At 45.9% G+C, this 14,019-nt stretch overlaps 1 protein-coding gene across 2 annotated transcripts in view; it reads right to left on the bottom strand.

Moving 5' to 3' along the window:
• FGF12 (fibroblast growth factor 12) overlaps positions 1-14,019 on the bottom strand; it is a 217,850-nt gene that overhangs the window by 98,717 nt on the left and 105,114 nt on the right. The gene's annotated exons all lie outside the window — the stretch shown is intronic.

Genomic DNA, 14,019 nt, shown 5'->3' with positions numbered 1-14,019 from the left:
TCGGCACCGGGGCGGCCCCGGGCCCGGCTGCCGCGGCGGGGACGGCGGCGGGAGGAGCGATGCAAGGCGGGGAAGAGGTGGAGGAGAAGAAGGGCGGGGGTGCGGCTGCCACTGCTGCTGCTGCTCCGTGCGGGGCTCAGGATGCTCCGCGGTGCCGCCCGACGGCGGCGGGGCGAGGAGGAGCCGAGCCGCGCCCGCTTCCCGCCTGCATCCTCCTGCCCGAGCCGGGAGGGGGGAGGTGAGAAGAGGAGGGGGGAGGAGAAGGGAGGGAGGGGCCGGGGAAGCCCCCCCGGACGCCCACGCTGCGCAGGGCTGTTGCCAAGGCGGCGGGGAGCCCCGCAGCCCCGCGGCGGCCGGGCGGGAACGGGGCTCCGGGCTTCGGGCTCAGAGAGAATTGCAGCTGCTCCCGCTCGCCCTCTTCTACGCAATCCTACGTGATCGAGGTTTGGATGAGAAATATCGCGCAGGCAAAGCGAGGCAATTGCAGCTCCGCGGCGGCTCTGCCCCTCCGCCCGGGCAGACCCGCCGCCCCCGCCGGCAGCCGGGCTTCCCCGGGACCGCAGCCACCCCGGCGGAGCCGCCTGCCACTCGTGCAGCCACCCCGGCTGCCTCCCTGGCCACTGCTGTCGACGCCGGAGCACCCAGCCTCGGCAGCCGAGCGTGTCCGCGGCTCTCCCTGCTTCTCCGTGGAAGCAGAGAGAAGGGACAACCACGGCGTCCCGAGGGCTGCTTTGCCGGGGGCCGGTTCCTCGGCCGGGGAGCGTGCGGGAGGCTCCAGCGGCGGTGGGCTCTGCTGGGCTGCTCCCGACCACAGCGGTCCCACCACACACCGCCATCAGCAGGTGCTGGGCAGGCACCCGCACATCTTCAGCCACAAAACCGCGCCGAAAAAAACTGAAGGTGGAGATTCATCTCTGGTTATCCAGAGAAGTAACTGCTGCTGCACAAGGACGGTGCTCTCCAGATTTCAGGTTCAAGTAACAGGTAGCAATGGTAGCTGCCAGGTTAGTTAGATGACGAGCAAACACCCAGGGGAGCGCACAGGCGTCGGGGTGGAGGGAGAGGGGATCTCGGCTGGGAAGAGAGGACACTGCTACACTTCGGCGAATAACAATGGCAGGACAGGATTAAGCCAGTCCTGAATGTGTACGGGTGATCATGTTTCCAGCTGACAAGAGCATTTTACACCAGCTGGTGACATGCCCTAGGAATTACCAGATTTAGCAAAATAATCTTTTTAACTACTTCACTTCTAAATTCTAAAAATTTTCCGAATTCTTCACCTCTGGACTTCAGCTCTAAATTATTTTCATGTTTTGGGGGAAAAAGACAACTGAAACAACTACTCACCATGTCCATAATGGTTAACTAAACTCTGGCATTACTTCCTGATTTTTACTCTTAGTCTCTATGCATACCAAAACAAGGTAGAATCAGGTTCTCCAGGCTGTTGATCTCTTTTTAACTACTGCCAACTTTTTTGGAGCAGATTTCACCATCCCAATCAAAAAAGATTTTTCTTACCTTTGCTGTAGCTAAAATGCTTCCGATTTTAATTTTCTCTATCGGATTATTTCACTTGACATCAAAGAATTATTGCAGTACAAGGTACAGGCATGGCCTAAAGAAAGCTGTTTGCAATCAGAGAATCACTGTCTGAAATGCCAGTGAATTATCCAAAGCTTTATCTTCAAAGGATGTGAGCATATCTTCATATCTTCTCAAGAAAGAGATTTTCCATCTATATATAAAGATACTTTTTTTTGCCTGTAGTCTTCAAGTCTGGTGAAAAAATGCCAGTTTATCCACCCCACATTAGATAAGTTCCAGTTATTTTGACGTGCGACTAATTTGTTTTGTTGTGTAGCTGTAAACTCGGAGCAGCAGCTCTGCACTTAAAAATGATCTTAATCAGTGATAAAGTCGGTCACAGTAGTTTTTTCCCTGATGATTTGTGGATCTGAAAAGAGAGTTGCTGCAACTCTTAGGAAGAAAGGCTTCTCCAGGTCTTTCCTGTTTCTGCAGTGACTGAATTAAATTAAGCCAAAGCTTGTGAAACTGAATGTAGTGTTGCATTTGCCAACATGCAGGTCTGCCTTTATCTATAGATGGCCAAGGAGTCCACAGGGTTTGGTTCTGAACACGGGCACAGTGCCATGAGCTCCTGGTGACATTACTGACATTTACATCTGCACGGGTCAAATCATGCCCCTACTTCACAAAACTTTCTGAAGAGCCCAAGCTTTTATAAACACCAAGGAAGCTCAGAGAGGTCTTGAGCTGGAGAATAGAAGGCCAGCCTCATCATGCTCCTGCATTGTCATTCTCACCAGTGAAACATTACCTTTGGTGGGCTGTCAAGTGAAAACAGAAAAGCCTCCATGTGTTTTCATCTACCTTTGGTGGGCTGTCAAGTGAAACAGAAAAGCCTCCATGTGCTTTCATCCCTAGCAGTGAAAGTTCTCTCCTTCAATTTCCATTTGGGTAAACAGGACTCAAAACATCTTCCATTTTCATCTGTATCAGCTATTCCTCTTTGAGGGTTGTGCAGCCTACACTGTTCCAAACCAAACCAATTCCAAGATTCACAGGCTGCCTTTCTCCTTACTACCAATGGAAGCTGAATTGTTTCAGCAAACTGGGCCAATATGGCATTTTTCCTTAAGGAAAATAATTTTAAAACATATTTTTACATAAAATATTATCTATATTATATAGTTATTATGGCAATTTTTCTGGCATGCCCCTTCTCTCTGGGCTTCCTCCTCACTTCAGTACCAGTCTGCAAAGCTGCACAGAGCACCCTATGAAAAATATAATGCAACAGTAGCACCAATTAATAAAATAACCAAGACAGACTGTTTTGATGACATTGGAGAGACATGCCAGTGCTCCTCCTGCAGTTCGTGGAGAAAGACCCTATCTGGCACAGAGGAACAGGCAGAGGGTCAGACTCCATGTGGCTGTTGAAGGATCAGACTCACTGTGCTCACTAAATATCCCCACCCCAAACATACAGGAGCCTCTGCACGATCAATATTAATATTTCAAGATACTACCATTTTTGAGGTTTCACTCTCTTGATAAATAAACTCTTCTGTCCTTAGTGCTGAGGTTTTAAATGAAGACCTGGCTGAATGTCAGGGCTTTGGTGACTTGAGCAGAGAAGAGATCTAGAATTGCATTCCCTTACCTTCCTAAACAGAATGATCTATCTAGGTCAAAACGGAGGTTATTGGCATCTTTCCTTAGTGAAGTGCAATAATTCCCGCAGGGTTGCTAACAGAATATCCTGTTTATTTTTCAAAGAGCCTTCAAAAGCCATGGGCTGTGTTCTGTAGATTCAGTCATTAGGCGTATTTCTGCTTTACTAATTCTGTACATATAGAGCTAACTACAGATACAAACATATGCAGGGTTTTTTTGCTATTTTATCTGCAGAGCTACTGAAAATGCATACATGAAAATTAAGGAAGAGATTTACATTTAATACCATATTAAAATGTGTGTGCACATTGCTGTAGTTGAATGGGAAAAAAAGAAAGACTCCCATCTCTGGCCAATAATTATGAATGGCCTAATTCACCATTTTACAGCAGCATAGCAACAAATCTCTTCCAATAGGAAGACACTGTTGAGTTTGAAAGTCTGCATGCAGACACCTCTTAAGAATTGTACCAAATTTCCACGCTGTGTAAATTACATCTAAAACGTGCATTGCCAGGGCTGCTTATTAAGCAGAATTAAGCCCATATCCATGTTTTATTAACTTTATTCTTTACAAGGTAGCCCCTTGTTGCATGTCTAGCATAATTAAAATTCATGCAGCTTTGGCATTCCCCAGTCTCTGTGCGTGGGCGGATTTTTTGAAAAAAAAACATGCCTGGGTAACCTGATAAAGAAAAGACAAGACCTTGCTGCATTTTGCTCGATTTCTGTGCAGGGCAATTCTGTTTACAATGCATGAGTTTGTATCTATGTTTGGATGCCTAATAAGAATTCACATGGCCACTTTAAATATGCTGTTCAGGGAGAGAGATCTGGCCCTTAAACAGCAGCAGAGTACAAGAACTGGCCAGTTTTCTGGGCTGTTCTCGCACAGCTGAGCTTAGAGCTGACTTGGCCTTTTAATAAACACAAAAAAGCCTGCATCACCTGATTGCTATATTGAAATAATTCATTTAATGGGCCCTTCACTCCCTTTTTTGCCTTCAAAGATTCAATTAAACAAAATTTGCAACTCATCACAAGAAGTATTTATTAGTTTAGCTGGTGTCTTTCAATCCAGCTCCAGCCTGGGGAGAAGTTGGGCCTGTCTAGGTGTTACAGCGAGGGGCAGGTACTCAGCTGGCATGCTGCAGAATGAAACCACTACGGCAAAAAGCAAATCACAAGCAGTACAAACATGACAAAACCAACTGCAGCCAGAAAAAGAAATAATTCTAGTAGGATTTTATAAATTCACTTTTTTTTCCCCCCCTTTTAAAGAGAAGGTTTTCTACTTAGCAGAAGCTTTTATTTCTCCTTGTTGACTGGTTGCCTATATGAGGTGCAGGCAGGGCAACACAAGAAACCTTCACCTCACTGAAGGGAACTGTGGCTGTCTAGAAATGAAAGTGTTGGGAAGCATTTTACTTCAAGAAGCCTCCTGTATGGATGAATAGACTTTTGCCTCCAGGGTTCTGGAAGCACCTGCTAGGATGTGCCTGGGTTCAGGAGGTTTGAGAGGCTGCCCAAACTTTTCCCTCTCCCTGGGAAGAAAGAAAACTCCTCATGTTGTAACCATGCAGCCAGACACCAATTTCAACCAAAACCATTTTCAAGTGTGTCAGGAAAAGTCTTTCAATTTAAAGTTTCCATCAAGCTGACTTTCCTGAAAGTCAAAGAGATCCTTCCTGATTAGATCTTGGCTGAGGCAAATGAACCAGATTATGTGATTGAGAATGATAAAAAGGAGGGAGGGAGAGTGAAACCCCTATTGTGCTCCTCCAGCAGGGCTGTGGGACCATCTGCTCTACAGCAGGTCAAGGCTTGGAGACTGAAGAGCCACCTCCTTAATGCACCTTTGTAGCACCAGCAAAGGTCAAGAGTGGGAGGAAGAGCCAGAAGCTGTCAAGAGAAATATCAAACTTCCACCAGACCTGTAAATCTGTCTATCTGCACATAATGGATTCTGACAGACAAAAAGAAGCCATGGAAAGTTCCCTAAACCCAAACTTTGTTTGTCCCTTCATCCAGCCTCCAAATCAACAAGCCCAGGATTTGCAGCCTGAGCTAGATCAAATCTCAAATCCTGCTGGGTCAGCAGAGCAATGCTTCACTGGGGCAACCCACTGCTCTGCCACTCAGCAAAGCGTCCTTCCAGTCTGGAGAGCTCGAAAGAAAAGCAGCAACTCTGCAAGACCTGGTACTCCCACTGCCATCCAGCTCTGCAGTCCAGGAGTGCTGGGACATTAATCCTGCCCTAAGGATGCCTCTGAAGTTACATGCATTCAGATTGTATCTTACCGAACAAAACCTGTTTATTTCTCCTGCATACTGCAAGAGCATATTCAACACTAAAAGTAAATGTGAGATTACAGCTGTCATGCAGCCAGCACAAGGTTTGAAGACTCCCTCATGCCCTGATGACTTAAAGTGCTGGGTAAAAAGGATCTGGGTGAATGCATTGCTTCCCCCACAAACCCCTGGCTTACAAGCACACCTCTTGCTATTTGCATTGTAATTTATTTCCCTCTCCAGCAATAAATCAACTCCTCTATCTCTCCAGCAAAATGAAATCCCATGTCCTCTTTCCCTGGACTCCGAGAGCTGCTGCAATCCAGACACCAATAAAGATATCGGTGGTCTGGAAGGAAATCTAAGTTTGCCAAGGATACAAAGACTAATGCAGTAGTAATTAATGATCGCAGTAAGTCTGGTGAAGAGAACAAACTGAACTGACACAGAAACTGAGTTCATAGAAACAAGTTTCCTTTTAACACAGCCAGATCAAATCTCTGGGGATAAATTGTGCAGTCTGTATTACTTCAAGACTGGGCTTTTCTTTCTTCAGAAAACAGTGACTCTGGGAATTGGGAACCATGAGAGAGATACAGCTAGGAGGAGCTTTCTGCACAGAACTGCAGCTAGGAGAGCCCAAGTCTATGCATACATGGATGGAGCAATAGGGAGAAAAATGAGCAATGCTCATTTTACCAAATTTGTACAAATACACTTGTACCAGTGCCGCAAACACCAGTATCACAAGTCACAAAGTCTGGTTACCATACTTCAGAAGTGGCAGAACAAAGATGGTCCAAGGACTACAAAGAATACAGATATAGTGAAAGACACGAGCAGTTTGGTCTCTTGGTAGCAGTAATAGCACATCTACAGGGATTCACATGGGGCCACTCTTGAAAATGCTCTTGGCAGTCGCCTGTATTTAGCCCGTTAATACAATGGCCACTAATAGTTTGGCGTTGCTGAGAATCTGGCCACAAAAGACAAATGGTTGAGAGCCTCGATATCCAAGAAAATGACAGAGAAAACTTAGCCCTGACTGATAAATCTCTCACCTCTCAGTAAGAACATTTCTGAAAGGAGGGACTGCCTCAATCCAGCAAAGTCAGAGTGAAATCTGGAGGCTGTAAGTCAAGGCAAGGCTCATGTTTATTGTTAATATCAAAGGTAATCCATCAAGAGAACATGGCAAGAGTTGTGATGGATTTGCTATCATTTCACCCTAAGAGCCAACGTCTTTCAAAAATAGATGAGCTGATATCACAGGGCACAGGGTACAAAGGACCCCAGAGAAGTCACCCATGTACTGAGCCAGCAGTACTGTCATCATCACTGACAAGGCTTGTCCAATGCTCCGATCTCTGATCGGGCACCTGCAGCACTGTAAATCTCACAGCTCCCTTAGAAGTGTGCCTCTCTACCACCATCAGCTGAGAAAGGCTACTTCTAACACCTAGTCCAAATCCCACTTAGCTACAAGTTTCTTGCCTGGTTGATTATGCCTAACACACAGGATTTACTGGGCTTGCTTGGTGCAGTCCTGATTTGAGTCATGGTGGAGACCAGATTCATAATCACAACTAGTCCCTTCTGCCTGGTTTCTGACACTCACCCAGCGTTGGCTGGTATTAGAGCTAAGATGAACAGAAATCTACTCTGCAGAAAATCTTGCATTCAAAGTTGTGTTTCTTCCCCATGTGAAATGAAAATGAGACCTTTTGGAGCTCACAGTGAAATGCCAGAAGAGAGCAAAGCACACTGATGTGGTAGAAGTGGTGGTCTCACCACTGTTCAGACCAAGTCTCTGCTTTTGCAGTAGGCAGAGCAGTGGCATGAAACCTGGCACTGAAATCCCTGCACAACATGCTCTTCTGAAATGACTATTTCCTTTCTCCCTTGCACAGTTTTGACAAAGTGGCATTTTTCAAGGGAAAAAAGTACCTCTACTGATTGTTGGCTACTCCTTCTTGATGCATCCATCACAGTCTCCCAGCCTGTACCACTCACATGTGTCTCTCTGACATGAATTACAGTTCCTGCCTTTTCTGCTCTCAGACTGCTGAACTCCTGAAATGCCTAAAGCTGAAGATGCAATAGCTGTTCTGACCACTTTCTATGGCTTTTCTAGGACTTTGCAAGAACAGCTTTTGGACACGGACAACCCCTTTCCTTGCATCCTTTATTCATGACCCCTCTACAGCTTCTATCTTGGACAAGGAATTCCTGTACAAGGAATTCTGATCTTCCTCTCTGGCCATGCTTGCCTGCCCTCCCCCTTCACATGCACATTCCTTTTCTCACTTCAGGGACAGAGTTAGTGTCTCTTTGGTCTCCATCACAAACAGGAAAAAAATATTCTGATAAAGGGCTGCTGGAGCCTCCTACAAACAGGTCACTGATTGGACCTGGTGTCTGGAGACTACCCCAGTAAAACAGTGGAATTAAGCAGAGAGAGAGCAATGCCTTCTGTGAGTCATGGAGAAACAGGCAACAGACCTTGCTTATCCATATAGTCATGATCTAAAGCATACCCTGTTTAATGTTGCTGGGTCCTACAGGATGAGAGGACAGGATCCCCTGAGATTCCATTTCTATACCACAAAGAAGGCTGCAAAGTTGGAAATGCTGCCCTCCCACCACCCTATGGGCAGTGTCAGCAGCCTGCTGTGGCACCCAGCACGATGTCTATGGCTCATCCTTGCCCCCTGCCCCCAGAGCTCTTACAGGAGCCCATGGGCACTCCTGCCCCAGAGCAGGGGAAATGGGAGGCTTCCAATAATGAGAGGAGCTGGCAAAGCAGCCAGCAGCAGTCCAACAAGAGATGCTGTAGAACTGCCAAGTGTTGTCAGATGTAGGGTAACTCACAATAAGAGCTTTCATGTTTCATTATGATTGAATGCTCCTGCTCTAGCCTGTTGGAAAGACCATCTCCTGAGCTGCTGTGGGCTCACTGGAGCTCGTGCAAGGTAGTATAAACCAGGGGGCAGGATATTACATTTTCTTTTGGCAGATGCTTATACATAAGACTAAGTGTGCTTGGCAATTGGAAAATTCACATGTGTGGGGGTGAGGAGTCTGAATTAAAAGCCACTTAAGTGGGTACTTGAGTAATTATTGGGAGGCTTCTGAAGAGACATTTTTATCAGTAATTAAGGGGAACATGGCTTTGTGCTGGGTACAGGTAGCAATATGGCAACAGAGATCCTCAGCACTCCATGGAGAGATGACCAGCTATCCATTAGCTGCAGAAGCATGCTGGGATTTTCTGCTTAAAAAGCACCCTTCAGTCTTGAAAGAGGGCCAGAGCAGCAAAGGGGCTGAAATCCTCATATTCTCACAGTCTCAGATTTTCTGCACCAGGGAAAAGGAGGCACAAAAGTATTTTCATGGAACTGCCTAGTTCCTGAGGTAGCTCTTCCTCTGCAGTTAGGCCCCACTGGTTGTTTCTGTCTTCCAGAGGCCCTGTTTCAGCTTCAGAGGCTCTGTATTCCTGGGCAACCTCCCCACACAAAGGAAGTGAAACAAAACACGCTGGGCAATTCCAGCCTGGAGGAGGGTTGACTTATGCTGGACTTATGGGTAGGGTAGTTCTGATCTGGTTGAAGGATGCTCTCTCTCCCTTAACTCATTTTCATAAGCCCAATGGAAGCTTTGTCAGTCATTTGCTTGGCTTTGGGAACCCTTCTGTTTGCTAAAGAATGCCAATAATACATGTTCCCTTCTCAGTGTTAAGAGGCAAATCTATTATTTCTTCAGTTCATTACAGTAGATACTTCTAGAAACTCAGATACTAAACTAGATACTTCTAGTACCTCTAATACCCACTTCAGCCCACCTCAAATGCTGTAAAAAAAGGGGGGTGCAAGAAGGTGCCCTCAGATGAAAGAACTGATTTGACAGGGCAGTGACTCAGAGCTACTTTTAAGTCTGCACCGATGAAGTCGGGCACTTAGGAAATTAAGTGTGTAGATCTGTAGCTACCAGGGCAGTGTCTGTCTCCTCATTAGAGATGCAGGTAAAGAAGCTTGAAGACAGTAGCAGTAAAAGGAGCATATGCAACACAAACATGTCCTTGTGGAAGAGCATAATTCATGGACACTTCATTACCTTCAATAACTTTGAGGTCCTTGCTTATTCATCAGCAAGTCTTAGCTGTCATGAGCCAAAAAGAACGTGAGCTGGGATTATCAAAGTCTACATACATGAGAAACTTCCAGATCTCACTGATGCTCCAGGAATCTCCCCATAAGCTCCATCATCCACCCCCTTACACTACCAATGCTCTGTGTGGGGTGTGCAAGAAATCCCTGTGCAGCAGACACCAGCTCTCACCCCAGTTAAACATGCCAGACTGACTCCTGCAAAGTTCATCTTGCCAAAAACCAGTTGACATAAGGAGGTAGACACCAGGTATTTGTTCTAGAAAAGGATACATGTTACTCCCAGCCCTATTATTATTTGCACATGGATAGACCCAGCATTTATTGCAATTCTCTCACACTTTTCTTCCTTGACTCCTGGCACAATGTAGGGTCTGAAAAGTCTTTTTTTTTTATTTATTTAATCATTTGATATGGACTCTGTCAGCTTAAATTTGACCCAGCTTTGCAATTTTATGGGGAAAATAAAAATTGAGAAAAATATAGAGAATTCATAAACCCTTGGTCAAACAGGAAATATACCCACAATATTGTGCAGCTTCAATGAAAGCTTTTCTTCTTAAAACAAAGGATGCTCCCTTGTGTTGTTTGAAACCCTGGCACTAGAGCAATTAAGAAAGTGAAACTGCCTACAAACTAAAGCAGAATGCACATGTTTCATAGATCTTCATTGCCCAGGCAGAAAGAAATGTAAACAGGGCATAAATAACAGCAGTCAGAGGACAGATAAGCTGAAGGACAATGCTGGCACAAAAGGAAATTGGTAGAAACTGGCCAAGAATAAATTTAGACTAGAAATTAGACATGGTTTCTAGCAATCAGAAGAGTAAGACACTTCCAACAGGACCAGTGGGCACGTTGCTGCTCTCATTCTGTTCCTTCTGTTCCAAGGAGGCTTTTTGTACACATTTGCAAAAAAAAATTATGTGACAGAGCCTGCAATAACATGAGCCAAGAGACTCCTTCTCTGATCTGTAGCACTAATACTTTCGGTCTTTCAAAAAATCTCTTTTTTAAACTCTAAGAATGGGAAGACATTTGATGTACATTCAGTAGGGTGTTTTATTTAACCTTTGCTAATTGACCCATCTTAAAATATATCTATACTAATAGCCTTGCACATTTAATAGATGTATTGAAGTAAGCAACAACAATTATTGAGTGTTTTTATTTAGTGGCATCATTAAATAAAGTGAAAGCAAATAAGATCCCATAAAATACAAATTGTCTTATCTAAGAGTTGTTAGGGATGCAGTGACAGGAGCGCACCCAGTTAAGTGTTTATATTGTTACCATCATTCAGACATCAGCTCCAAGGCTTATCTAATTTAAAAGCCACTCCTGTAGATCTTTGCTATTGATTGGTGCAGCCTGCAGAGACACCACTCTCCACAAACTCATTCCAGAATAGGGAAGATGTCAGCTCCCACTTGTGGGGTCCCCTGGCCAGCTGGTAGTCACATCTGTCTGTACAGATCTTTTCTGTTTGCTGGATAATTTGAGGATACCCAGCATCATCTGGGAGAGGAGGATTCTGTTGCCAGGGTGAGTTAGGAACAGATGTACCTTCAGCTCTTCACCCCACATCTCCCCTGACCAGGGAGGCTGGTGTCTCGACTTAGCTACTACTCAGCCTAAGTGAAACATATGTTTATGCCTGTAATTTCTGCACTGAACTGCCACAGTGCCAGTTAATGTTGTTCAGAAATGAATTGCTGCTGCATAATGTACAGGACAACAAATTCACATTAGCTACATATCACAAATCAGATAATTACCAACCAAGATATTTGTATGCGTGTTCAACCTCTTACACGATGTAATAGGACACTATCAAAAAAGAGCTCACATTACAATGACAGTTTTGGCTTCTAGCACTTTGGCTTTTATTGTAAAAAAATTCTAATTTTCTGATTTTTATCTGCTCCTCCCCCCTGCTCCTAGTGGTGTAGGAATTATGATTATGCCAGCTCTAAAACTAGACTGCCTGCTCTTAAAGCAGTCTTTCTGCTTGATTCACAAGCACAGCACTGAAGCATTTGAGAAACAAACACTGCAGATCACCCTCAATGCCAAGAGAAAGCACCAGCCTGACCAACTTCTCTTTGCCTGCCACCAGACCACGGAGTGACCGCAGGTGCATACCCTCCTCCCATGCTCCATCCACGAAATCAGGGTGATGATACTGCTTTTGTGAGCCTCCCCCAAGGGAAAGCTCGCAAAGGCACGTCCCTGGGGGGCAGATGGATCTCAGGGTGGGATTTTTCATACAGTGCAGGCAAGAGTTGCTGATGGAGGCACCCCAGCTTTCCCCAGGCTTGCACAGATGGAGCTGTCAGGAAGGGCTCCTCTTTCGGAAGGGACCAACACTCTTCAGCTGACACCTCTGACAGCATCCCCTCTGCTTGCAGCTCAACTCCTCCACACCTTGAGCAGAGACTCCACCAGCCCTCGCTCCCCCCGGTGAGGTCATACAGAGAGAGCTGGGCACAGCTGCTGCAGAGCAGCCTTGGCCCCCCAGCCACTCTCGCCCCCTCTCAGCAGCTCTTCCAGCATGCTTACAGGATCCCTGTATTCGCACTGCAATAAGTGACAAGGTTGCCACCTTGCTTCACCGGGACTTTATTTTTCAAACCCACAATCCTTCTGCCCCCAGAACCATGAGCTCAGCAGCCCAGAGGCAGGGGAGATGGAGGTGCCACCAGGCAAGCAGTGGAGACCCACTAATCCCACCCAAGCCCACACTTCCCCAGGGCTGCACCAGCAAAGCCATTTTCACTGCTAAGAGACTCACAGGCATCAGAGAAGCCCTGTCTTTCCAGTGTGCAAAACAGGGATCACTCCTGCAGCCTCCAACCTGCTCTGGGGAAACACCAGAGCTTCACAAAGATATTTCCCACTCAGATCCTTTTCCATCCTAAGTAAGTGAGGAATCCAGCTACAGCAGCATGACTAGAGTGACTGTGCCTCACAGGGTTATAGGATTACAGCTCTCAGTGCATGCAATTTCAGAAAATTTCCAGGCTTTTTTTATGCCTGTGAGTAGAGTGAAAAATAGTAAAATACAGTATTGCACCAAGTTTCCTATTTTCCTACGATGAATTTTTAAAAAATGGAAAACAATATTGGGGTCAAATAACTATTTTATTTACTTTAAATTAATCTTGTTTCTTTCCTACATTATTTAAACATTGAATGGTTAGTCTTGAGGAAACCTCGGAAGGTTGCAAACTTTCCCCTCTTTTTGGGGGTGAGGGGAATTACAAAATATCTTGAAATATGTCTCTGATGGAAAAATTGGAAATGCAATTAGACAAAGACTTGGAAGAAGGTAAAGCTCCCCAGACCATTAATTTATTTTTGAAGGGGAGGGGGTGTTCTAAAATTGGGAAAATACCTCCCTTTGCCTTTAAATCCAACATTGATTTTTGTTTGAGTGCATCCCGGTCACTGCTGCACCTAGGCCAAAGCTTTCCCAGTTTTGTTTCCAAGGACCTGTGGATTAGAACAAGCCTATTTTTTTATTTTTGCATGTGGAATAGTTTGGACAAGGTACTCACAACTGAGATTGGAAGGGACTCAGTTAATCCCTGGTATAATGAAGGTGAACAATCCCAGGGCACAAGGATCCCCAGACTGACACACAACAGAGGGGGACAGCAGTGGAGTATGGGAACTGGAAAGGGAGAGCACTGCCATGCAAGGTGACCAGACCACACCTGAACTGCTGCTGAAACTGAGACACAATACAAGAATCACCAATGAAATGAGGAAAAAAAACAAGTTTGAGTTTCTTTTCATCAAGTTACAAGGCAGTCCCCCTGGGGCTGGCCATCTACCTTGAGGCACAGCTAGTGATACCCTATGCAGGAACGTGCACTCTTTGTGCTCTAAGAGACGCAGGAGGTTCTCAACCAAATCCACAGGGATTTAAGAAAATTAGGATAAAATTCACTGCCTACATAAATCAATCCAGAAAATTAGGATAAAATTCACTGCCTACTTCAATCAGTTCAGGGGTGTGCACCTCTGAATTTACATGGGAAGGACACCGCTACCGACTCTTATCTTAACCTACGCCTTTCTGAAGCGCCGCTCTGCCTCCCTTTCTTTATTTCCGTTTCATTTTCAAGGCCTGCGAGCGCTCGCCCCGAAGGCCCCGGTCCCCGAGCAGCACCCGCGAGCCCCGGGCAGGCGCTGCCCTCACGGGCCGGCGGCGGCGGAGCGGCAGCGCCGCCCAGCGGTGCCCGAGCCGCGCGCTCACCGCGGGCACCGCACCGGCACCGGCACCGACCCCGCCTCCCCGGCTCCGGAGGAGAGGGAGCGGGAAAAACGGAAAAAGGAAAAAAAAAAA

Source organism: Haemorhous mexicanus, chromosome 10, assembly GCF_027477595.1.
Source record: "Haemorhous mexicanus isolate bHaeMex1 chromosome 10, bHaeMex1.pri, whole genome shotgun sequence".
NCBI lineage: Eukaryota > Metazoa > Chordata > Aves > Passeriformes > Fringillidae > Haemorhous > Haemorhous mexicanus.
Note: the sequence above shows the minus strand (reverse complement) of the source record. Positions and strands in the feature narration are given on the sequence as shown.